General features: G+C 44.8%; 2 protein-coding genes and 1 long non-coding RNA gene across 8 annotated transcripts in view; 1 reads left to right on the top strand and 2 right to left on the bottom strand.

The window, feature by feature from the left end:
* The window catches only part of LOC128337154 (hemojuvelin-like), a 28,497-nt gene extending 28,073 nt beyond the window's left edge, over window positions 1-424 (bottom strand). The window contains exon 1 of the mRNA XM_053277825.1: window positions 379-424. The gene's annotated coding sequence lies outside the window, so the exon portion shown is untranslated. The remainder of the gene's footprint in view (window positions 1-378) is intronic.
* LOC128337152 (heat shock 70 kDa protein II-like) overlaps window positions 1-24,272 on the top strand; it is a 179,017-nt gene that overhangs the window by 36,110 nt on the left and 118,635 nt on the right. The window contains exon 4 of one of the 6 annotated variants that reach the window (XR_008312195.1): window positions 7,793-9,052. The exons of the other annotated variants lie outside the window; for them this stretch is intronic. The gene's annotated coding sequence lies outside the window, so the exon portion shown is untranslated. Of the gene's footprint in view, window positions 1-7,792; window positions 9,053-24,272 lie in introns of those variants that run through there. 6 annotated transcript variants of the gene reach the window in all.
* LOC128337170 (uncharacterized) lies at window positions 10,971-17,484 on the bottom strand. Its single transcript, XR_008312208.1, has 3 exons — window positions 17,219-17,484; window positions 13,502-13,577; window positions 10,971-11,956 (listed from the first exon to the last, which is right to left on the bottom strand). It is a non-coding gene; the product is annotated as an uncharacterized LOC128337170 (long non-coding RNA).

Raw genomic sequence — 24,272 nt, forward strand, 5'->3', positions numbered from 1 at the left:
ATGAGACTTGCTGGGTGACTCTGGGCCAGTCACTTCTCTCTCAGCCTAACCTACTTCACAGGGTTGTTGTGAAAGAGAAACTCAAGTATGTAGTACACCGCTCTGGGCTCCTTGGAGGAAGAGCAGGATATAAATGTAAAATAATAATAATAAAATAATAATAATAATGGTTGGCCGTGTTGCCTTTGGCAATGTTAGAGGGTAGCTTCCAGAAAATCCCATATTTGGAGTGTCTGTGGCCTTGTGGGAATGGGGATGTTGAATCAGTTGGGTCATGTGCTTTTATACTGCTCCTTTTAGCAACACTTGTGTTTTAGACGTATTATTCCCCTTATTAACAGATATCCTAAAAATACGGATGAGTTTTATGTTACTTACCTTCTTTCCGATCACTCTGTTAACATTTTGTATCAGGCAGCTAAATTTTGCACAGTAGCAATTAAGATTCAGTCAAGGTGTGTTAGTTCTCTCTCTCTCTCTCTCTCTCTCCTCCCCCTCTCCCTCTCCCTCTGTGTGTGTACACACACACACACACACTGTACAGATTAACCTAAACATATATGAATATATATTATAATACTGATCAAGTATATATGTGTGTGTGTATATATATACACACACACACACACACACACACACACACACAATGTACAGATTAACCTAATAAGCATATATATATATCATAATATATTCTATAAAATTATAATATATTATCCTCTCTAATAAAACGCTTGGTGTCCGTCCGTGGACGGACACCAAGCGTGCGTTCGTGCCTGGCCTGTTCTGGGCATGCCCAGAACAGGGCAAGGGAGGCACGAACGGCAGGACCCGGCGGCCATGTTGGGGCCGGGAGAAGGAGAAGTGGCCGCCGCCTACGCCAGGAGGAGAGTGCGGGAGAGGCGGCGGCGCAGCCATGGCCACGGCCAGAGGTGGCGGTGGCTGCGACGGGGCAACTGGCGGCGGGAGTGCGGGTGAGGCGGCGGCGGGGCCAGAAGCGGCCGCCGCAAATAAAGGAGAGAGGCGCCGGGGGAAGAGGCGGCGGGGAAGCTGGCCGAGGTGGTGGCGGAGCCGCCGCCGAGGCCTGGCGCCGCCAGTAAAGCCGGGCGGGGGGGGGAACCTTGGGGCCCGATCCCACCATTCCCGTCCCCCCACCAAATTACTAAGGGCCAAATTGGCCCTGAAAAATGCTGCCGCCGAACCGCCCTCCCAGCTGCCCGATCCCACCATTTGTACAGGAAAGAGGAGCTCGCTAGCAGAGCTCCTCTTTCTGCAAAGGCTCTTCTCAAACTGGCGCTTTGAGCGGAAAGGGCGTCCTTTCCGCTCAAAGCGCCAGTTTGAGAAGAGCCTTTGCAGAAAGAGGAGCTCTGCTGGTGAGCTCCTCTTTCCTGTACAAATGGTGGGATCGGGCAGCTGGGAGGGCGGTTCAGCGGCGGGGCCGAAAGCATTACTAGCGCCCGTTTTTCAACGGGCTAAAATTCACTTGTATATTATAATACTGATCAAGTCTCTATATGTTTGTGTGTGTACTTATTTAGTGTCTGTATATATTTGTATATGTATTTATTTTTATGTGTATCTATCAATGTACTTGATCAGTATTATAATGTATATATTCATATATGCTTATTAGGTTAATCTGCACGTTGGTTTTGGATATATCTCTGGAAGGGCTGCTAATTGTTGTATCGTTGAGTCGCAGCTCTGTTGTTATTGGTGATTGATCAAAGATCTTAAACTGACTGGCTGGCAAAGGAGAGACACGTGTCTGAACGGACATGACTCCCCCCCCCTACATTGTGGCAGTTACCATGGAGACACTCGGTGGGCACATGGGAACTCATCTTTCCCATCATGTGTGAGGTGCTCCCCATTGGCCTGCAATGGCTCTCCTGAAAGATACCATTGTGCTTTCTTTGTTTTCCTCCTGGGTTATGCAACATATCACTTCCTTGCCCTGAGCCCTTGGGAAGGCTGGGGATGATGGGCACTGTGATCCAGCCACATCTGGTAGGAAACCCCTGGTTTAATCCATAGATAAACCTTTGGCCCATTTGGGAGATTCCATGCAATTCTTCTGAGGTTCTCTGAACTCACAGTGAACCAAAAAGTGAAAACCTCCCTTTTTTGCTGAGTGTGAGAAATTCCACCTTTAAATTCCACCTTTTTCTTTAAAGAAAACTTCTTTTTAATTGTTGTTGTTGTTACAATGGAAAAACATAAATGCCATAAGCGGTACAAGAAGAAACATACACATCATAAAGTGTAAAACACAGAATGACAGTGTGCTGTTCAAAAGGCATACACTTTAAATCACCATTGCATCAGAAGCATAGAAAGATGTACAAGAAACACATATTTCATATTTCTAGCAAAATTTGCTGGCAATTATAATCAATACTCTGCTTGAAGTATAAGTTTAAACTTGCAGGGCCAAATCTGATATCTGTTTCCAAAAGAGCTGGAAATGTTATTATCCTTATGGATGCCGAACCAGAGAACCTGCAGGCAAGAGGGAGATACTGGCCACATTCGCACATAATGCAGAACCACAGTTGAAGGGGCCAGAGGTTCTGCGAGCGTCACATTAGAATGCGGGCAAATGAGGTTTGATGCAGCGACAAACCCAAGGCTTCAGATTTGTGATTCCTGAATCTGAACCTTTGGGTTGTAGTAGGTATTGTTTCTGCAACCCAAGGTTGGATGCAGCTTGTTTAGCATCCAAATGCAGAACCGCGGGCTGCGTCCACTGGAGCAAGAGTTGAGGGAAGAAGTTCCTCCCTCAGCTCCAGCCATGATTGGCTGTGCAGGCTGTCCTTCATGGAAGAAAGAAGCCCACACAGCCAGATCCCCCTCCTCTCTGCAGTCTCACTGACTGCAGAGAGGCAGCTCTCTGTTATGTCCAAATTCAGTTGGGAGAGAAGGGGGAGGGGGGAGTGAAACCACAGGTCTATTGGACCCACAGTTCCACGTTACATATAAATGTGGCCACTGGTAGAATGGATAACCTGGAGATATGTCGGTTGCATAAAAACCTGAAGGGGGGGGCACCTAAGAGAGCCAAAAAGACCCCAAACTGCCCCAGTGTAACTCAGTGGAGTGGAATGTTCGTAGAACCAGAAGGCAGTGACCAGACAACCAGGTGGGCTGAGCTAATGGAACTCAGTGGCAAGGAATAAGGAAGGTGGGCTCGAACAAAAAGGGCTGGATCTTTCTCAAATGGAAGAATGTACCTTCAAGACTGTCACAACTCCCTTCTGCTTCTGAGGAGAAGTGCCCAAAACTTTCATCATGCTCCACTACAGGCTCAGGCAACACATACACACTAGGGATATCCTGCAACATTTGGTTGCTTGTTGCTATTTATTCTTCCATCAAGAATATCTCGAATATCAAGAATATTTGAGAGAGGAGAGCTGGTCTTGTGGTCACAAGCATAACTCGTCCCCTTAGATTAACCAGGGTCTGCCCTGGTTGCATATGAATGGGAGACTAGAAGTGTGAGCACTGTAAGATCTTCCCCGCAAGGGATGGAGCCGCTCTGGGAAGAGCATCTAGGTTCCAAGTTCCCTCCCTGGCAGCATCTCCAAGATAGGGCTGAGAGAGATTCCTGCCTGCAACCTTGGAGAAGCTGCTGCCAGTCTGTGTAGACAATACTGAGCTAGATAGACCAATGGTCTGACTCATTATATGGCAGCTTCCTATGTTCCTATGCTGGGGGTTGGACCTGGGACATCCTGCTTGCCAACTTCATGGGTCCCACCCCTGAGTTATGGCTTCTTACATTGTCTGGACTTGCTGAGCCTCCCTATTTGATTGGCAATGACTTCTCCATTTTTTAGGGGCTCTTAAACTCTTGAACTCTCCCGTGAAAACAAGGGCAATGTCTTCTGCATGGCGTGACCACCAAAAGAACACCCAGTACCTGATCTCTTAACCGTTTCGCATTTTGCACAACCCGGCTTTGGGAATGCCCAGAAAAGGAGACGGAGTCGGGTTCTCCAATGACAAAATAAAATATTGTGGCTCACACAGCCGTTCAGGATATGGAATATGACCCCCCTGGGGAACCAGGGACGCTTTAAATCACCAGCCACTCTGAGATGGGGGGACTGTGTGTAAACTTGCTTCTATTGTGTTTTCAGCAGTGCTGTTGCCGGAGGAGGGGCATGTTTTTCTTCCTGAGCTGAGCAGCGGAGGGAGGATTCTGCCCCTGGGAAATGTGCAGGCGAAAGAAAAATGGCCTTCTGGATTTCACCTGGTTAACCAAACAAAGTTGACATGCTCGGGGACAACTTGGATGTTCTTTGGCCCTTTGGGGGGGGGGATTGAGGGAGGGGTGCCTCTGAGAATGGTTAGGAGGAGTGAGCACAATTGCCGTTCTCCTTTCTGCAGGTTCCGGCTCCCACCACCACCAGGAAATCTGATATTGTGTGCATTATGCCGCTAGTGACCATACATGTCAATGCAAACGCATAGGGCTACCCACTCAACCCAAAACAGGATCGGAGGAGCATACTCCCGATTGGTGGCCCTACCCAGCTCCTGTCTCCCACATGGTGCTGACCTCCTCAGCTGGGTCATGTACAACTCCCCTCCTGTACCTCCCCGTGTGCTGCGGTCATCATCAGAGGCCCTGTTATGAGTGCCCAGTTTATTGGCAGCACAAGGAACACCTACTGGGAGCAGAGCCTTTGTGGTGGTGACTTCAGCTCTTTGGAATGACGGAGGTGCTCTCTTACCCCTCTTGAGAGAGGCACGCTCTTACCCCTCTCTTTCTGGAGAGAAAAGGGCCAATGTTTTTCTCCAGTTCTCTTTCCGGAGAGAAAAAGGCCGAGAAAAAGGCGCTCCTTTTTTCCAGAGAGATGTGCTCTCTTACCTCTTGAGAGAGGTGCTTGTACTCCTCTTACACCTCTTAAATGTTGTGGTTCCAGGTGGAAGTGCAGGGCTTCCACACCCCCTGGGGGCCCCAAAATCCTCTATAGTCTGTCCCGGGTGGTGTGGTTGCCACGTTGTGCCAAGTGGCTGACCATGACCTCTACTTTAGAGACAGAGGGGAGAGTGGGGGAAGAAAGATGTGGGATGGGAATATGTTACGTTGTGTGTTGAAATGTTTCTGCTAATGCATATCTGATTGATTGATTGTACTGATTGATTGATTAAGTGCCATCAAGTCGGTGTCGACTCTTAGCGACCACATCAATAGATGCTCTCCAGGATGATCAGTCTTCCGCTTGGCCTTGAAAGTTTTTCAGTGGTTCATTCATTGCTGTCGTAATCGAGTCCATCTACCTGGCTGCTGGTTGTCCTCTTCTTCTCTTTCCTCCCACTTTCCCCAGCATTATGGGCTTCTCAAGGGAGCTGGGTCTTCGCATAATGTGTCCGAAGTATGATCGTTTGAGCCTGGTCATTTGTGCCTCAAGTGAAAATTCTGGATTGATTTGTTCTACGATCCATTTGTTTGTTTTTCTGGCTGTCCATGGTCTCCTCAAAAGTCTTCTCCAGCACCCAAGTTCAAAAGCGTCAATGCTTTTTCTCTCTTGCTTATTCAAAGTCTAGCTTTTGCATCCATAGAGTGTCACGGGAAAAATCATGGTCCGAACAATTCTAATCTTTGTAGGCATAGGCATGTCACGGCATCTAAATATGCTTTCCGAGGCCTTCATTGCAACCCGCCCAAGTGCTAGTCTGCGGTGTATTTCTTGACTGCTGGATCCTTTACTGTTGATGGTCGATCCTAAAAGGCAGAAGCTATCCACCACTTCAATGTCTTCATTATCAATTCTGAGGCTGGTTGCTGTACCCATGGTCATTAGTTTAGTTTTCTTTACATTTAATTGTAGTCCCATTTTTTCACTGTGCTCCTTGACTTTCATTACTAGAGCTTGCAGATCATCCACACTCTCAGCTATCAGTATTCTTACATTCTTGTGAGTGCTGTTGCCATTTGTGCCCTCAAGAACCCACGTGTTAAAAATACTGTGTGTATCACAGTGTGTGTGTAGAGGAATGATGCTTAATTTGCAGGGGAGGGCTCACCAGCAGGAAGCCAAGTCATTTTAAAGAAAGCTTTCAATACTGGCTGATGGTTACTGCTGTTGCAAAGATTTTCATAAAGTGTGTGGTTTCTTGTTTTGTTTAATAACATGCTCCTATCCTCTCTTTTTAAAATACGGTTTGATTTTTGGTTTCTGTGGTCGACTTTGGGTCTTTTTAAAGAGCAGCAAGCTAGATTTATTTTTTAAAAAGAATGAAAGTGCCCTAGTTTCATTCTGCCCACTTTCCGAACTGGTGTGCACAAGACCACCTAATAATCCCTGCAGCCTTCCTGCTTCTGTCCATGGGCTTGTTCCCAAGCCCTGGCAGCCTGTGGCGACTATGAGAGAATGCAGTTGCTCAGAGCACACACTGAGCCGGACATGCGCCCTTGGCCATTTGACGCAGCCACCTAATGGCGCAGCGGGGAAATGACTTGACTAGCAAGCCAGAGGTTGCCGGTTTGAATCCCCACTGGTGTGTTTCTTAGACTATGAGAAATACCGATATTGGGCAGCAGCAATATAGGAAGATGCTGAAAGGCATCATCTCATACTGCGTGGGAGGAGGCAATGGTAAACCCCTCCTGTATTCTACCAAAAGAAAACCACAGGGCTCTGTGGCCGCCAGGAGTTGACACCGACTCGACGGCACACTTGAACTTTATCATCTTGTGACACTTCAGCACAACCCAGCGATGTGCTTAAAAATGGAATGCGGTGTGCTATGTGTGATGCACATCTAGGGCCAGACTAAAACATCTTCTTGTCTGGAGTGGAAAGCCTGAAGGGCACTCCCTCACAACATGGGGGCAGAATCCCGCCGGGAGGTTCTCCTACGCAAGATCTCGCATTGATCTCAGTGAGACTTGCACAGAGAAGCTTCCCAGCAAGTCGGGGTCATCTCCTCCTGCCTCTCGCACTGCCGACTTTAATGGCACCGACGTTGTGATCTTGTATTTATTGGAATGTGTGCATACCTCATCCCCTGCCATTCGCATTGCACCCCTAGCAGGGTGCACCATCTAATGGCTGCCGCCTCTCAAGCCATATCAGGAAGGTCTCCAGAGAACATTTGTAAAAGATGCTGTCGGTCAGTGTAGGCAATGGCACCACTCACAGATAGAGTACCAGAATCACATTACATGTGTTTAAAACACACACACACACACACACACACACACACCATGTCTCCAAACCATTTATCCTACTTTCCAATCTCTGTGGACAGCCTCGCGAGAAGGGACTTAAGTAAAAACAAAAACAAAGCCCCTACTAACTTGATGAATTCAGCAAAAGGCGTGTATTCCAAGCCGATTAGAGTCCTGGCTGGTTTTCTTTCTTTCCCCTCTCTCCTTTTTCCTTCACAATGCCATTCACGGCTTCCAAAGTGTGGTCCCATCTCTGAAACCCTTCCATCGTCTCTTGAACGCTCCGGGTAAAGCCTGTTGCTCGGACCACAGAGAATCGAGTGGTAAGCCGTTTGATGAGAGAGTGTTGGGACAGTTTGCTAGATTTTCTGTGTAGATAAGTCACTTTCCCTGAGCTTAACAAAAAAGCGGGGTGGGAGATTGATTCCTTCTATAACTCTGTTTCTTGTACGCTGGACTTCACCATATAGAGCATATAACTTTGGATGTAGGACAAAGGGGAGGAAAATAGACGACTCCAGCTCAAAAATCAAGGAAGATTTTAATGGTACTTATAATTCTTCTGTTCCCCTCAAATATGTATTCCAGTTATTTAACTTGTGTTTCTAGGTCATGTGTCTTTTATCCGTTGCATCTGGTTTTGCTTTGGGAGATATTGAGACCTGGGCCACGCAAAGCAGAAAGGTGGATTTGAAGGATAACTCTGTGGATCTGGGCCCCTGGCTTTCTGCACGCAGGAAAATAAAATGGAACTGCAGATCCAGCAAGGATAGGAAAGCAAGAGTGATGCAGGCAGATGGACGAGGCAGATATCGCCAAGGTGTGCTTGTGTGCATGGATATGCAGAATCACGTGGAAGTAAGCAAGTGGGGTTTAGGGTATCTTCTGATAGATGGACTTTATGACAGTCTTTGACCAGTACAGAAGCATGGAGAAAGGAACACAGAAAGCAACATCTGCCCATTGCCAGCTCATAACAGCTTATCGTCACAACACCAAACTTGAATCTAGTTTTGTTTTGTTCAATACTTGCCGTTGGCTTTGTTCAGTACTTGCTGGTTTTTTTTTAATGTTGAGTTCAAAATTAGCAATGCCGACAAGTGGAAAACTTCAATTATCCCCCCGCCCCCCCAGTTCTGTCCAGTGACACTGTTTACCTAGCTGTTCTTTCTTCTCCCCTCCTGACCTAGTCAGGTGGTTGATTCCACCCAATCAGGGATGAGATAGTTATGTTCCTGGCAGCACCTGCCATCACTAGATGCTACATGGACTGACCCTTCCCATCAGTTTCCAATTCATGGTGAGGTCACTGAGGGCAAGAGAGGATGGATGATTTAAATGAAGGAACAAACCATTTCTTAAGGAGCAGGAGTGGCAGAAGTCATGAAGCAGGGAAGGCATCTTTTAGCAGTGGTGAAACTGTTAACAAAAATGTCAAGCCACTTAAATCAGTCCAGGTTTAGCAGTGCTGGAAGCAGGGAAGTAGTTGGGAAACCTCTCCTGAGAAAAGTCACCCTTAGCAAATTAAAAAGGGAGATTCGTCACGCAATATTTGTTGGCCTGTGACTATGTCTAAGAACATGGATGTACCCTCATGTGTATGCTGCTGATGCATGTTGTGGATGGCATCCCTTTTAATACAACCCTTGATACTATCAACCTTAAATTATACCTTCTTAACATGAACTCTTAGTACTTGGATTGATACTGAAACTTGACAAAAAGTAAAATTTGCAGTGTATTCTGGGCAGGACATCTGAGAATTTTCAAAGGAGAACCGTTTTTCTTAAGTTGAGTGAAATTTCTTGGGGTTTCGGCACATCCCTACGTAACATTTATCTGCACCTTTTAAATAAACTTCCGAAAGCAGAGTGATTCTTTAGTTGTCATGTACGGTTCAGACCATTCACATTTTCAGAACCAAGTGTTTTCGTCCCCATTTCGTCAACCATCACCAAATGGTTGCGTTTCCTCCACCTTACGGCTCTGATGACGTCTTTGAGCAGAACGTGGGGACAGAGGGTGGCTCTTTGGGTTGGAGATGGCTGCTACGGGGTGAGAGGTGAAGGGAAATTGAGTCTGGACCACTCTGAGCTCAAAGTAACAGAGGGAGCAAAGAGGGCAGCTGGAACTTCCTGAGGCCCGTCCCTCCACCCACCATAGAAGCTTCCAGTTATAACTGGAATCTGTGCATTAAGATTCCAGCTTAATGCACAGACGGAGTGTGGGATTCCTGAGACCTGCAGGGCAGACAAGCAAAGGTCAGGATCCAAGCAATGTTGGCTCTCTTGCGTGTGTCTTCTGCATCTATGGCTTTGCAAGCACTTTGCTACAGGATATTGCTCTATGTATGTTGTTGGGATTCCATGAATTAGGGACAGCTTGGTGAATGTCCCATCCCATTGTATGTTGTATGTATGTTGCTGTGGGACTGGACAAGATCGGGGCTATCCAACTAGTAATCCATAGGCTGTGCATTTTTATCCACCCCACAGAGGCTCTGCCAAATTTCAAATCCAAGTCTAGTAAATGTTTTGCTCAGGGTTTCACTAGTAAGGAATAAGATGCATCCTGATGGATTTGGGGATTCTTCATCAGGTACAACACCTGAGGAATTCTGAGAGAAGCCAAAGAAGATTCGGAATGACAAGTTTCCAAAATCTCTCAGGGAGTTCCTCTCTGCCCACTTGTGTCAGGAACAGACCATTGTGTTCAAAAGACATAAGCAATGTAGACCACACTTTAACTTTATATTTTGTCTTTGGAGTCTTCTTCTTGCGCTTGTTGCATTTTGTGAGAGTGAAATCCCCAGAAGATGACAACTGTATATAATCTTGGCTTTAATACCCTGAGGGTCCAACATCATGCTTTTATATATACAAATCACATCTGTGTTGGTTGGTGAAGAAGGCAGAACTCTAAACATCCAACTAAAATATTTTGTAGCGAGATCTGTTTCATCCTTGATTTCTTATATTATGGTTTAGTGGTGGACTATATCCTTATGGCATCCATATCACACATGTTTGTGGCATGGTTTGGTTGCTTTTGAGGTTGATATGTACACACATACATAATCTCGCTTTCTCTCTCTTTCTCTCTCTCCTGATTGAAAAATAAATGGGACTCTCTAACTGAGAGCCTCTTAGACTTGGAAAAGAATATTTGCCAATGCATTCATTATAACTGAAGAGACTATTTAGGAGAATTATTCTATCCATTCTATTAAATGCATTGGCGAATATGTCCCCTTCTATTCTACAGTAACAATTTCATTGTAAATCAACCGCTTTAGGTTTTGTATGCCATTCCCTGGCCATATCCACGCTCCAGATGTATGCCACAATAACTAAGCCCTTAATTTTAGATGGCACCAATCTCGTTATAGAGCCCAGTCACCCATGGGGGTTGGATTGTGCAGCAGAATACACTTCCAGTCTGAAGACTCAGATGGACCCATTCCAAGGATATAGCCCTTAGATATTTCTGCTGTCGCTGGATGTTTTGGTCCACTCCATTCCTCTGAATAATTCTGGATTCGACATATCTTGATAATTGTGTCTCTTCGGGGAGGGTGTGCCTCTTCATGCGGCCCCTTTTCCTGCTCAGAGACTCATGAAGAATTAAAGGTGCATTTTGTATATTTGAAAGGCAAGGGGAACAGGATTTGAGCAGCTATGTCAGAAAGTAGAAGGATCCCCACCTACAGCTATGAACTGTTTTAGTATGCATGTCTTTTGGGAAGCCTTTTTTGTAGATTTAATCCCTCAGCTAGGTGTCTTTTTGACATCCAACATTTATTTATTCATCTGTTTGTTTTTCAAGAACCAGCACCAATAAGAAGATTATACTGTAAAGGGAGGGGCAGCGAACGGAATATAATCTCCTTTTGGCAATTGTGATCAACAAGGCCTTGCTAGAGAAAGATGAGCTACTTTGCAAATAGGATAGTGTTGCGCTTTTTTAAAAAAGCCAACTTTGCAGATAAATAAGCAAAAGCAGGGAACGGCTAGGGGAGGAAGGAAAGTGGGGTGATGGAGGTGAAAAGAAAGAGTTGAGCAGCTTCTAAGCACAGGCAGGAGGTCCCTGGTCCTAAGGAGGACCACAGATTCAGACCACGACTGTGTGGCTCAGCCCATCATTATGTGGGCAGCCTTTGCTCAATTAAAGCCTGCAATTGCTGGCCTTCCCATTGGGAAACAACATCCAGCGTTCAAAAAGGAACAGAGGCCATACAGGAATATACGGTGAAGATTTGTATGCCGCTTTTCAACAAAACTTCCCAAAGCGGTTTACAGATATATAAATAAATATTTTTTTTTATTTTTTTAAAGAATGGAATGATGAGAGCCGGAAGGCAGACGAGCTGGGTTGGATTATTTGATACTGAAGTAGTTTGCCTTTATTTCCCCCTGTATACCAACTATTACTCTTGTCTTGTCCAACAGATTTGGCAGGTTTTGGAAGCAAGGTGCGGGGGGGGGGGACAAAACCCTGCCAAACCTGTTTCTCAGAGGCATGAATATACATGTCCTGAGAAATGACCCCTCTTCCAAATCATTCTCAACTCTCCAGGAAATATTGCTTGTCTCCAACTCAGTTCTTTGGACCCTGGTGGCAAAAGGCGCTGTGTTAGAGTTGGCAAGATTATTTTCTCTGGCAAAAGATTTTCTGCCCTTCATTTCTGCCCCCGAAAAGGGAGTGAAGGTCTAGCTGGGTCTAGAAACATGGCCCCCTCTTCTCCTTCGTTGCCTCCGATTCATGCCATCGAACCTGTGGTCAAAGACAGAAGAAGATGATGACTTAATAAAGGTTGCCGTGCAGCATGGTGGCAGCGCAGCGTAACCATTATGTCCAATCCTCTAGACTAATCCTCCCACTTCATTTAAAATCAAGCAAAGTAATCCCAGTGGGGTGGGTGGGTGGAAGGAGGCTTACGCTGTCCGGAGAACAAGGGAAGGCGATAATCCGATCTCGTTTGCTTATATTATGATTACCTTTAAATCCTACTTAATGCTTTTCACTTTTTAACAATGCAGTTCTCCTCCTCCCTTCACGTTCCTGGAAATACACACACACACACACACACACACACACACACACACACACATATATATATATATATATATATATATATATATATATATATATATATATGAATGACTTTGGTGTGGTGTCCTGCACATGAGATCCACACTGCAGCCATATGGACACTTATTTACAAGTAAGCTCTGTTGACCACAGCAAGAGTTACTCTTGAGTAACTCCTAGGACCGGGCTGCATAGCATATGATTCTTGAGCTCTGCATTTCTTTCATTAACACCACCGCAATAGGTTTACAAAAACATTCTCAATTTCGTTGGAACGGAAGCATTTGCTTGAGTGGATATTTTTTGTCCCTTCTATACATAGATCTTTGTTTAAAAACACTTTCTGATACATCCCATTAGCATGCAGTTTTCCTCATTCTTTTTTTAAAGTAAGTTTTGACCAAGTAAAGAAATAAAATGATCAACCTGCTAAAAATTGTTAATAACGGATTTATTTGTTTGTTTGTTTAGTTTTTATACCACCTTTCATAAGACATCGCAAGGCAGTTTACAAAAGTTAAAATACAGTAAAACTCCATAAAAATCACAGTTGAAACCTTAAAATCACTTAAACAAATAAAAAAGAAACCATAAAAAAGACAAACACAGACAAAACCATAAAAAAGACAAAAACAGAAACAGGGAAGCTGAGATTTTGCATTGCACTGCAAAAAAATTATTTTGGAAAAGAGGAAATTTTTGAGTGGATTAAGCATGCTTAAATCCATCAAATTATTTAGGAGTTAAGCAAAGAAGTTGGCACAGAGCTGCAAGCTAATTTGGAAAACAAATCAAACTGTAATTTATAGGCATGTGGACTATTTTAAATGTCCCCTTTCTCAGCCTTTAATCTTGCTTGCTTTTGGAGAGAAAGACAGATTTAGGTATCAATGATTTGAGCCTTGTGTGCTTGGATATTACTGTTATGAATAGAGTTAAAAAGAATTCCTGCTTGACAGGCTAAGATAAAACGAGATGTTTTCACAACAGCCACCAGATTAGAGCCGTTTAATACACTAAGCATGATCAAACAGTCTTTAAACGCTGAGAATATCACAATATCGATTTTATCATCTTTTATTTCCAGTTCACACTGCCCTTTTTCTTTTTCTGGACTGACCCCATAGAAAACGCAAAGTGAGATACCACAGTATGCTTTTATTCAAAGAAAGAAAACAAGAATTAACAAGTTCAGTATGACAGATGCGTTTTGATAAATTTGGTTACCAATTAATAATCCGTTGCGAGTCTAGAATGAGGACTTGACCGCGTATTTCTCAAATCTTCCCAAGGCAAGAGCTGTCTAAACAGGGAAGAAAACAAATCTTATTTTATGACGTACAAAAGTTTTAAACTTTTCTCTGGGTCACTTATACAGAGAACCAGCTGCTGCTGGACAAGCACGTAAATTATCCATAGTCACTCATGATTAATTTCTGTTGCATTCCTAAAGAGTTGGGGGGTGGGAATTGCGCCTTATCTTATTGCAAATTCCTTTGGAACCTACTGAAAATGTTTGATATTTTAGGACCAAATGTATGAATAGAAAAACTGTTTTTTTAGGGTTCATTCCACTAATTGGTCATTGATGGAAGTTATACCCAGATACATCATGATTACACATTAGAACATCCAACCTTTTATTTCCATCTGTTGTTAAATTGAAATACTTTTCATACCTTGTTGCAGAAAATCAGTTTCTGTTTCAGAACATCAATTTATAAAGTTGTTACGTAGACCACAAAAGGATCTATTAACTGTTTGAATCAGCTCATTAGGCAGAGATTTTAAAATGTGGGCTTTTAATCTGATTTGCCTGGTAGTTGCCCCTGTGGAAGAGTTTCAGTATCAGTGATAAGCTCCAGAGGGAGAGCCGTGATGGTCTGTCACAGTAAAAGAAGCAAGAGTCTTGTGGCAACCTAAGAGGCTAACAAATTTTATGTCTCTTGTTCGCAGATTGAGGATTTCAGATTATTTGCCATGGGGATATTGATTCTCCTGCTATAATTAGGCAAGAGAAATTAACTATATTTAGTCAAATGCTTTCTTTCAAGCGCTTCAGAACTGAACCTGTAATCTTTCTTTTCTTATATTAAAAGCAAGACCGCTGATCTGATTTAAAAACAAAACCCCAAATTTAAAAGATTTATTTGCAACTCCAAATGATGATGTCTTGCATTTTAAATTCAGAACTTGAAAATAAGCATGCCAACTCTTAAATTTAAAAGTGTGAGTAAATGTTAAGTTGGGGAGTGAAATCTCTGCTTTGGGGGATAACCCCAATCTGGAAAACATACATTGATCTTAAACCCGTTGAAATCATGAGAATGCAACTGAGTATTTCTTAACTTCTCTTGATTGGGACGTGTGTGTGTGTGTGTGTGTGTGTGTGTGTGTGAGAGAGAGAGAGAGAGAGAGAGAGAGAGAGAGATATTTCAATATGGTGATTAATCACACCTTGTGTGCGCGCAAGATCCATCCAGTTACTGGGGAATTGTTACTAAGGATGTGCACAAATCAAATTTTGTGAACCATCAAATTGATTTGTCAAAAACAGCCAGCTTGGCCGGCTGTCTCAACAAATCACCCCCAAATCACCCAAATCGATTTGGGCGATTTGAGCGCCATTTTGAGGCCTGTTTTACTGGAACAATGGGCTTCAAAATGCTGCTTTTCCCTGGGGAAAACTGGTCTACCAATTGGGATTGGCACATAGACCAGTCCTCCGCTACGGACTTAGCATGTCAGCCCACCTTGAGGTGGGCCAAAGTGCTAAGTCTGGAGTGGAGGGCTGGTCTATCCACCGACCCCAATTGGTAGATCAGCTCTCCCCAGGAAAAAGCACAATTTTGAGGCCCATTTTCCCAGCAAAATGAGCTTCAAAATGTGTTCAAATCAACCAAATCAATTCAGGTCGAATCGGGGGGTGATTTACTTTGACCCCAAATTGGACCCTCTATTTTGAGGGTGATTTGATTCAAGGTCAAATCTGCAAATTGCCCCTAATTCGCCCCAAATGGATTCAACCTCAAATCAAATTGCACTCCCCTAATTGTTACTAAGCACATCTCTGCACTACTTTCAGTTTGTTTATACCTTTAGCATGGCTGACCTTTCTACATGTAGTACTACTAGTAGTAGTGGAACGTTCTACATGTTATAATGGATGTGTGGTTGCCGCCAAAGGCCCTGTGGTTCCTCCTCGAATCTCCCAAGGTAAATTCTAGCAAAGCAAAATGCTAAGTATGATGTCATCCTAAATGCCTTGCATGCTGTGGTGTCATCAGATTGTGAGTTTGTCTTGCCTTGCTCAACTTTTCAAGTGGCTGTTATTGTGGTAACTTGATGGATTTTGCTTTCCTGAACATTAAATGAAGAAAGGAGGGAAAACCTCAAGATCCTCTTGTCCTCTTGACTCAATGGGACAAATATCAGTGGTTGAAATTTTGAGTAGAGAATCCGACGCTCAAGGAAAACACCCGTGTCGTTCAGAGTGAGTGTGATGTACAGACTGGAACGTTTGCCTGGGATTTATTGGTTGTTCATCTTCCTCCTTGTAACATCAGATCAAGACTGATTTGGATGCTTTTTTTTTTGCTTTTAAAATTTTATTGGTTTTTACAATATCTTAACATTCTCATTACATCCAATTAAACAAATGTTGACTTCCCGCTCGCCAATCTGTGCGAATCACTAATTATACAATTCAACCATTGCTATCGTAATTCAAAACATATATCCTATACCTTACAAACTCGATTTTACTCTACTCAACCTGCTATTATTACTAAATTTCAAACCCTGCTGAAAAATCAATATTAGAGAAATAGTTCTTTAAGTATAGTAAGAATGGTTTCCAATCTTCTTTGAAACATTCCAGGTTTTCATCCCTTATCAGTACTGTAAGTTTTGCCATCTCAGCATATTCCAAAGTTTTTATCAGCCAATCTTCTTTTGAGGGCATTTCATTGTTCTTCCATATCTGCGCATATACTATTCTAGCCGCCGTGGTTGCATACATAAAGATTGTTAAATTCCTTCTGGAAAACTCTCCTTGCGTTATTCCCAGCAGGAAAGATTCTGGTTTCTTAGGAAATGTCATTTTAAAAATCTTCTTCAACTCATTATATATCATATCGCAGAAAGCCTTTGCCTTCCCGCAAGACCACAACATATGAAAAAAAGTTCCTTCACAGTGTCCACATTTCCAGCATTTGTTTGGAACATTTTTATACATTAATGCTAATTTTTTGGGTGTCAAATACCACCTGTACATCAAAGACTGATTTGGATGCTTATTGTTTCTGAAGTACTTGTGCTGTCGTCCCTCCCACCTCCATTTCATGTTGGGATTGGGAAGCCATTTGTATGAAACGGAGCTACCTCAGGGGAGAAACATGGTGGAGAATCTACCAGCTCAGAGGGAAGACTAGCTTTGAAGAGTGACCTGGAATGCATTGATGTTTTCATTCGTTTTCACACATGGCCGGCCTGTTTGAGGCAGATGGCTGGATCGTGTTCAACTGAGGTGATGAACGTTGCTTCATGAGGACCATCATGCCTCAGATATAAGCATCTGAACAAGTCCTAATACGCCATTACTCCAATCTATTTATGATTAATTATACTTTCACCCCACTCTTCTTTCAAAGAGCTCAGGGCATCCGACAATTCTGTTTCTCGCCAGATGCCCACACGAAGTGAAGAGCCTCCCTTCTATTATTGTTCAGCAGCTGTTCAAAGGCAGACTGCCCCCAGATATGGATGTTCAGTTTAGGTATCCTCGCTAATAGCCATCAGTAGACTCACCAATATCTGTATGCATAGATAAAGACAACAGAGCCCTGCTAGTTCAGACTAACGGCCCATCTGACTAAAGGCCCAACCCGCAGTGTCCAGGGAGATGCCTCTGGGAAGCCCACCAACAACCCCACTGTGGCTCACCGGCAACTGCTAGACTGCCCCTGAATCTGGAGGTTACATCATGACTAGAGATGAGTAGTCCTCCGAAACCTCTTTCAGAGAGCCAGAAACCTCCTGGCAATGTACCCCGGAGGAATACCACACACGCACATGCACACACACACACACACAGAGGCACCCCACCCGCCAAAAACAGAACACCCCAGAGGGTTCTCTGTGTGTTTTTATGTCGGTTCTCCATTAACAGGTTTTCCACAAGCATTTCTGAGGTAATTTGCGATATCTTCTCTCAGTACCCCTTCCTCTCCACTTCGTTGCAGTTTGCTGTGGAGGGGGGGACGGGACACACTGAAAATGTCCCTCCCCCGATTGAAGGGGGGGCAGAAAGAAAGAAAGAGGCGAGGAGGAGGAGGAGGAGGAGAGAAAGCGAGTGAAAATAATGAAGCCACACAGGTCCTCTTTTCTGCATCGCTGTGTGAATTAACTAACTTTGTTTTCAACCAAGGCCTTTTCCTTAATAGCCTCGCCCCTCCCCCGCACTTTTGCAGGCATTTGAGAATAAGTGAGGCATGAGAGAGCCTTTGGAATAATGAGGTGTAATTAGCCCTGCCAGCTTTTATCTTCAAACTCCCCGTTCAATTAGATTGAAATAAAATGAAAGAGGTGGGGGGGATTTATTTTTTTTAAAGCGGCTGTGTGGAGGGTGGTGGTGGCGGCGATGATGATAGCAGCAGTGAGGCAGCGGCTGGGTGGGAGATGGTGGTTGCAGGCCACGCAGATGCTTCTCCCACACATCTGTGACGGGGCCTTTGGACTCTGGCGGTGGTGGCGTCTTTGTCCCGAGAGGCGTTTTTTCCTCCCTCGTAATACTAGGATGTGGGGATCACCCAGCGAAACGGATGGGCAGCTGATTCCAGAAAAGCAGGAGAGAGGATGTCCTCATGCAGTGCAGAAGTTGTTATGCGGAACTCACTGCCACAAGGCGGGATAGTGGCCACGGGCTGAGATGGCTTTAAGTAGAATTAGGCCATTTTGGCCCTCCAGCTGTTGTTGGTCTCCCATCATCCCCCACCACGGTGGCCATAGCGAGAGAGCCCGGCAACTGCTGGAGGGCCAAAGTTGAGCAGCCCTTGATTTAACAAATTCACGAGGGAGGAGGAGATTTCTATCAATGGCTGAGTTGTGATAGCTATATGGAACCTCAAAGCTCGGTGGCAATATACTTACAATCTCTTCTTTTGCTTTGGGAACGTCCATTTCAAGCAAACACACGTTTTGGGGGGATGTTGAGGTTGGAATAAAAAATGGTGGTTTCAGTTAGACAATTTGACTATTTAGCTGTTGTTGTTTGAGAGGACCAGTGCACAAATGGTCTGTATGTCTTCAGCTCGTTTGTCTCTATTTGTTCCTAATATCTATCTATCTATCTATCTATGTAATTATTTATCATATTTTAATACCACCTGATATTTATTTATTTATTTACTTACTTATTTATTCAGTTTCTATACTGCCCTTCCAAAAATGGCTCAGAGAAATAACAAACAAATAAGATGGCTCCCTGTCCCCAAAGGGCTCACCATCTAAAAAGAAAAACAAGATAGACACCAGCAACAGTCACTGGAGGTCCAGTGACTCTCCCCATAAAGAGAATCGCCATGTTAAAAGGTACCTCTTTGCCCAGTTAGCAGGGGTTAGATATAGAAATCTCTAGGCAGTGTACAAAATTTAAAGTAGTTAACAGTCGCAAATTAAAATACATGACAATAACACCATAGAATGCAATAATTATTTAAACAAGTTTTTAAAATTATTAAAATTCTTATTAGAAGCCTGAGAAAACAGGAGAGTCTTGAGGTTCTTCCTGAAAGCAGACAGGAATTTCAGCAGGGAGCTTTGGAATACACACACGCGCACACACGCACAAACACAAGCAAGAATTGTACAGACCTGCTATTAAGCAGGATGATATGCAGGTAAGAGATCAACCCATCCATATTAAGAATGACCCGTTTTGTAGTGAGATGCAAAAAAAACCCCAAGCGACTCCCTGCCCACAAACACACTTATTAGTATGGGGCAGCCCTGAGGTGAGTTACAAAATGCTGCCATGCCCCTTTCAAACCCCACCCGCAAGCTTTGGAAGTGACCCAGAGGGCGGGGGGGTGGAGGTTGCCAGCAGCCGCCTCGTCTCTCCCTGTGCCTCTTGCAAGCTGTGCAAAGAGTGTGAGAAGCTTTCCCTGCTAGGTTTACAAGGGTCCAGTTGATCCCAAAGAGCTGCTCCCATGGAGACAGCAGAGGGTATCCGGCCACCCTGCTGGTGCCCCAGTAATTTGCTGCCTGAGGTCAGGGCCTCACCTTGCCTCATGAGAGGGCCGCCCCAGCAGAACAATCTGCCAGGAAGTTCCCTGCCATACAAAGCCCTTTGAAATGGATGGGAGCTGGGCAATGGGTTGAATAAGAGGAACCCAGGAAGCTGCCATATACTGAGTCAGACCCTTGGCCTGTCTAGCTCAGTATTGTCTACCCAGACTGGCAGCAGCTTCTCCAAGGTTGCAGGCGGGATTCCTCTCTCAGCCCCAGGGGCATAGCAAGGTTGGAGTGGGCCCAGAGACAAGATTTTAAAATGGGGTCCCTGCTCACTGAAGCTCAGCTCACGAAGTAAAGAAATCTTAAATGAGGCTGAATAGTGGTAACAAAAAGCATAGTAAAATTTGTGTACATATACGTGTGTGTATGGGTATGTATATATATATATATATATATATATATATATATATATATATATATATATATATATAAATATAAATAAATATAAACCTATGTGCCACAAAAGAACATCACCCTAAACTATTTTTTAAAAGGTCTTGTAAATTGTGGACGATGCAAGTCATTTAACGGTACTAGAGAAAGACTTGCTGTTCTGGTAGCTTCAGGTCTTAACACTCACATCAATCTCGGAGGATGAATACAACTGAAGGAAGCCCGGGCGGGTGCGTGGCTGGGGGATTCAGTCATGTGACTTGCCTTGGGGGGGTCCCCCAAGGCAGTGAGCCCCCAGACAACTCTCTCCCCTTGCCCGACTATAGTTACACTCCTGCTCAGCCCTATCTTGGAGATGTTGCCAGGGAGGGAACTTAGAACCTCAGATGCTCTTCCCAGAGCGGCTCCACCCCTTAAGGGGAATTTCTTACAGTGCTCATACATGTAGTCTCTCATTCATATGCAACCAGGGCAGACCCTGCTTAGCTAAGTGAACAAGTAATAATTTTTTTTTTAAATTATTTAAAATATAATTGCTACCATAAGACCAGCTCTCCTCTCAAGTGGCAGGGGCATGGCCAGGGGAGGGGGGCCCGTGTTAACCCCCCTCACAACGACCTCTCGCAGTGAGGGATCTAATGAATAAAATAGGGAGGGGTGATACTGGGGGGGCTCAGGAGCTGCACGGGGGGCGAGTTCTTTGAATCCATCTGCTCAATTATAGCTACACCCCTGTTAAGAGGTGCGCTGCATAGGGGATGGGCTGTTCCGAGCATAATGTCCGTATCCCACCTGCTGAAACCCAACCCTTGACACAGAATTCATTCATATGTTCACCTGATGCGAAAGGGTGTGTGTGCTCTGGAGCTATGAGAGTAGAGTGAACCCGCAACCCAGGAGGAACGGGGTGGTGATTCAGAGCTGGGGGCACCCGATTAATTGGTCAGAACTCGTTGCTTGAGATGGTTATAGGATCTCATGAGCATCGTGGGTGTCAGCAGGGATGGGGGGTGGCCCCGAATTTGTCCTCCAGACAAGCAGCTCGTCCCCACCTGTTTGCCGCATCACAAACGGCAAATCGAAATAAAACAGCAATCCAAGCACAATTACTTGGAAGTTCTCAATCCAAACCAGGAGCAGTTTGTTCAGAGAAAAGATATTTAGGATAGGACAATAATAGCAAAAGCAAACATTTATATGTCACTAGTTCTCGATGTGGTTTAAATTAATAATCAGTAGAAGCATCCGTGTGAAAGATACTGTTCATTTCTCTTTCGGGAACCTAACATGTGGGGCAAAGCTCACTCCTCCCGGTATAAGTGCACTTTGGCCCCTTCTGGGCCCTTCCCCATTTTCCATGCCACTGCTGCCCATGACCACACATACCAGATGTATCCCCCCCACCCGCTATCCAGCATTAAAAAACAAAAGAAACTGAATGTGGGCTACATCTCATGTGGTTATGAAGCCACCGCTGATGTACAGTCATTGAGGAATCTGCATTTTGGCTTGTCTTCTATTCTTCAAAAGAAAAGAAAAAAGATCTTTTTTTAAAAATCGGCAAGCATTTTCTCAACTGTGAAACGATGCGCCCTCTTCTGTAACCATGCACCTTCTTCTGGAAGTCAACACCTGAGGCCTGCAGGAGCCAGAAGCAAAAATAGGGATTTTAATCTTTGCCCCTCTTCAAATGCAAAAATAGGGATTTCAATCCTTGCCGCTCTCCAAAAAGATACGATCCTTGCTCTCCACTTTCTGCCTCAAAACGGAAATGTTATCCTCTAAGATGCACAGACAACTCCCCCTGCCCCGCCTTGTGCATTCCTGATCGACCTCTGATCTCTCTTGATCCAAGACCCTGATCTTGAGGGCTGGCAACTTGATGGATAGCACAAGGACCATGATATATGGCATCCTTTAATATGAAGAAAGTACACAAGGGCAGACCCCATGGTGGAAAGAACCAAGAGGTCAGGGACTCAAAGGGGGCAGAGGGAGGTCTCGGCGCGTTTTCCAAGTGGGGTTGAGGGCTCGGGTGGGCGAAGGATTTGTCAGCCTTTTGTTGCGAGGGGTTGGGTGGGTGGGCATCCCGGGTGATTTATGCTCCGTTGCTACGATTAAATTGACCTTTGCTAATGATAACTAACAAGACTTGTGCATGTGTGTGTGGCGGGGAGCGGGTGCCTTTTCTGTAAGAAGAGGAAGGAGATGTATGGCCACATCTTAGAGTCTAAGCAGCGAGCGTTGGCTTAGCAGAGAGGTTGTGATCCTGTACACAGTTCAGGGGGCACAAGTTCTGTCGAAATCCCCACCCCCCAATTTAAAAAAAAGTGAAATTCAAAGGAAATGTCTGGTCCTCCCTCCCAAGGAAAAACATCTCTGATTTTTCAAGGGACGTCAGATGGGTTTCTATAAGACAAGTGACACTTCTCAGGGTGGTCCAGCACATTCCTAAGAGAGCGCAAGGGGTGCAGCTGGGAGCAAAACAGAGCCTCAGTGGGTGGAGCCAACTATTGTATTGCTGCCCACAAGCCACTCCCACAGCCCATAAAGGAATTCCACAGTCTGGGTGCCACGACCGAAAAGGCCGCGTCCCATGTATTTATGTCATTATTATTTGTTTGTTTGTTCGATTTATATACCGCCCTTCCAAAAACGGCTCGAGGCGGTTTACACCAAAATAAAACCATTCAGATCAAATTAACAACCAAAAACAAAACTATGAAAACAGCAGACAACTAATGAACAAAACATTTAAACAGTTAAAAACTCTGGAGAACCAGGGAGAGCAATTCACAACAAATTAAAAACCCTGGCATGTAGGCAGCCGCTAAGCCTGGGACAATGGTGGAGCGGCCAGGGTCTCTGTTGATGACTTCAGTGGGCAGGCAGGATCAGGTGGAAAGAGGTGGTCCTTTCCCCCAGTATAGTAATGTCCATGTTGGGGTGAAGAGGAGAGGATTGCTGGTCTTGTGGTAGCAGGCATGACTTGTCCCCTTTGCTAAGCAGGGGCTGCATTGGGATGAGTGGCTACGTATGTGCGCTGTCTGTTTGTTGTAAGATATTTCCCTTAGGAGATGGGGCAGTGGCTCAGTGGGAGAGCATCTTCTCTGCATGCAGAAGGTCCCAGGTTCAATCCTGGCAGCATCTCCTGGTAGGGCTGGTGAAGACTCCTGCCTGAAAACTTGGAGAGCTGCTGCCAGTCAGTGCAGACAGACACTGAGTTAGAGGAACCAATAGTCTGATTCTATATAAGGCATCTTCCTGGGGGGGCCACCATAGCTCAATGATAGAGCCCCTCCTTTGCCTGCAGAAGCACCCAAGTTCAATCCCTGGCAGCATCTCCAGGTAGGGCTGGGAGAGACGCCTGCCTGCAACCATGGAGAGCTGCTACCAGTCCGTGCAGACAATCCTGAGCTCTATGGACCCAGGGTCTGCCTCGGTAGAAGGCTGCTTCCTATGTTCCTGCGATTACCTTGTTTTTATGTTTTTATGGTGTTTTATGGTCTCTGTTTTAGTTGTGAATTGATTTTAATTCTTTTGGTTTTGATGTAAACCGCCCTGAGCCATTTTTTGGAAGGGCGGCATAGAAGGCAAATGAACAAACATTATTATTATTATTATTATTATTATTATTATTATTATTATTATTATTATTACATTTATATCCCGCCCTTCCTCCAAGGAGCCCAGAGCGGTGTACTACATACTTGAGTTTCTCATTCACAACAACCCTGTGAAGTAGGTTAGGCTGAGAGAGAAGTGACTGGCCCAGAGTCACCCAGCTAGTTTTTATGACTTACCTTCCTTAATGGCTGTGATTATTCAGATCATCGGTTCTGCTAGTGTCGCTGTCTTGAAGTGCCTTAAACAGAGTGGAAGCGGCAGGGTATAATTCTTCTCATCATTTTTCTCACGATGATGAGGTCCTGAGGTCTGCACTTTGTACGTATCTCCACACACCCACCCACACACCCCCTGCGGGAGCCAGTGCAGCGAAGCAAGGGCATGGAAATGCACACGGCAGTACCAAAGCCTGGGATACATTTGGATGTTATTGGGCAAGGGAGGAAGAGATCTCAGCCCAGGGGTGCCATTTTGCATGGCCACCCTGGGCTTCTTTGTATTCCATCATTTGCTTCCGGGTCCAATTCAAAGTGCTGGTTCTCACCTTTAAAACCCTTCAGAGTTTAGCACCTGAGTACCTTCAGGACCGCCTCTCCCTGCCAGTTGTGTCCTGCCCTGTGAGATCTTCGCAGGCTGCCCTTCTTTCAGTCCCTGGTCTTAAAGAGGTCCATAGTGGAAGGGCTTT

This window comes from Hemicordylus capensis, chromosome 14, assembly GCF_027244095.1.
Source record: "Hemicordylus capensis ecotype Gifberg chromosome 14, rHemCap1.1.pri, whole genome shotgun sequence".
Classification (NCBI taxonomy): Eukaryota; Metazoa; Chordata; class Lepidosauria; order Squamata; family Cordylidae; genus Hemicordylus; species Hemicordylus capensis.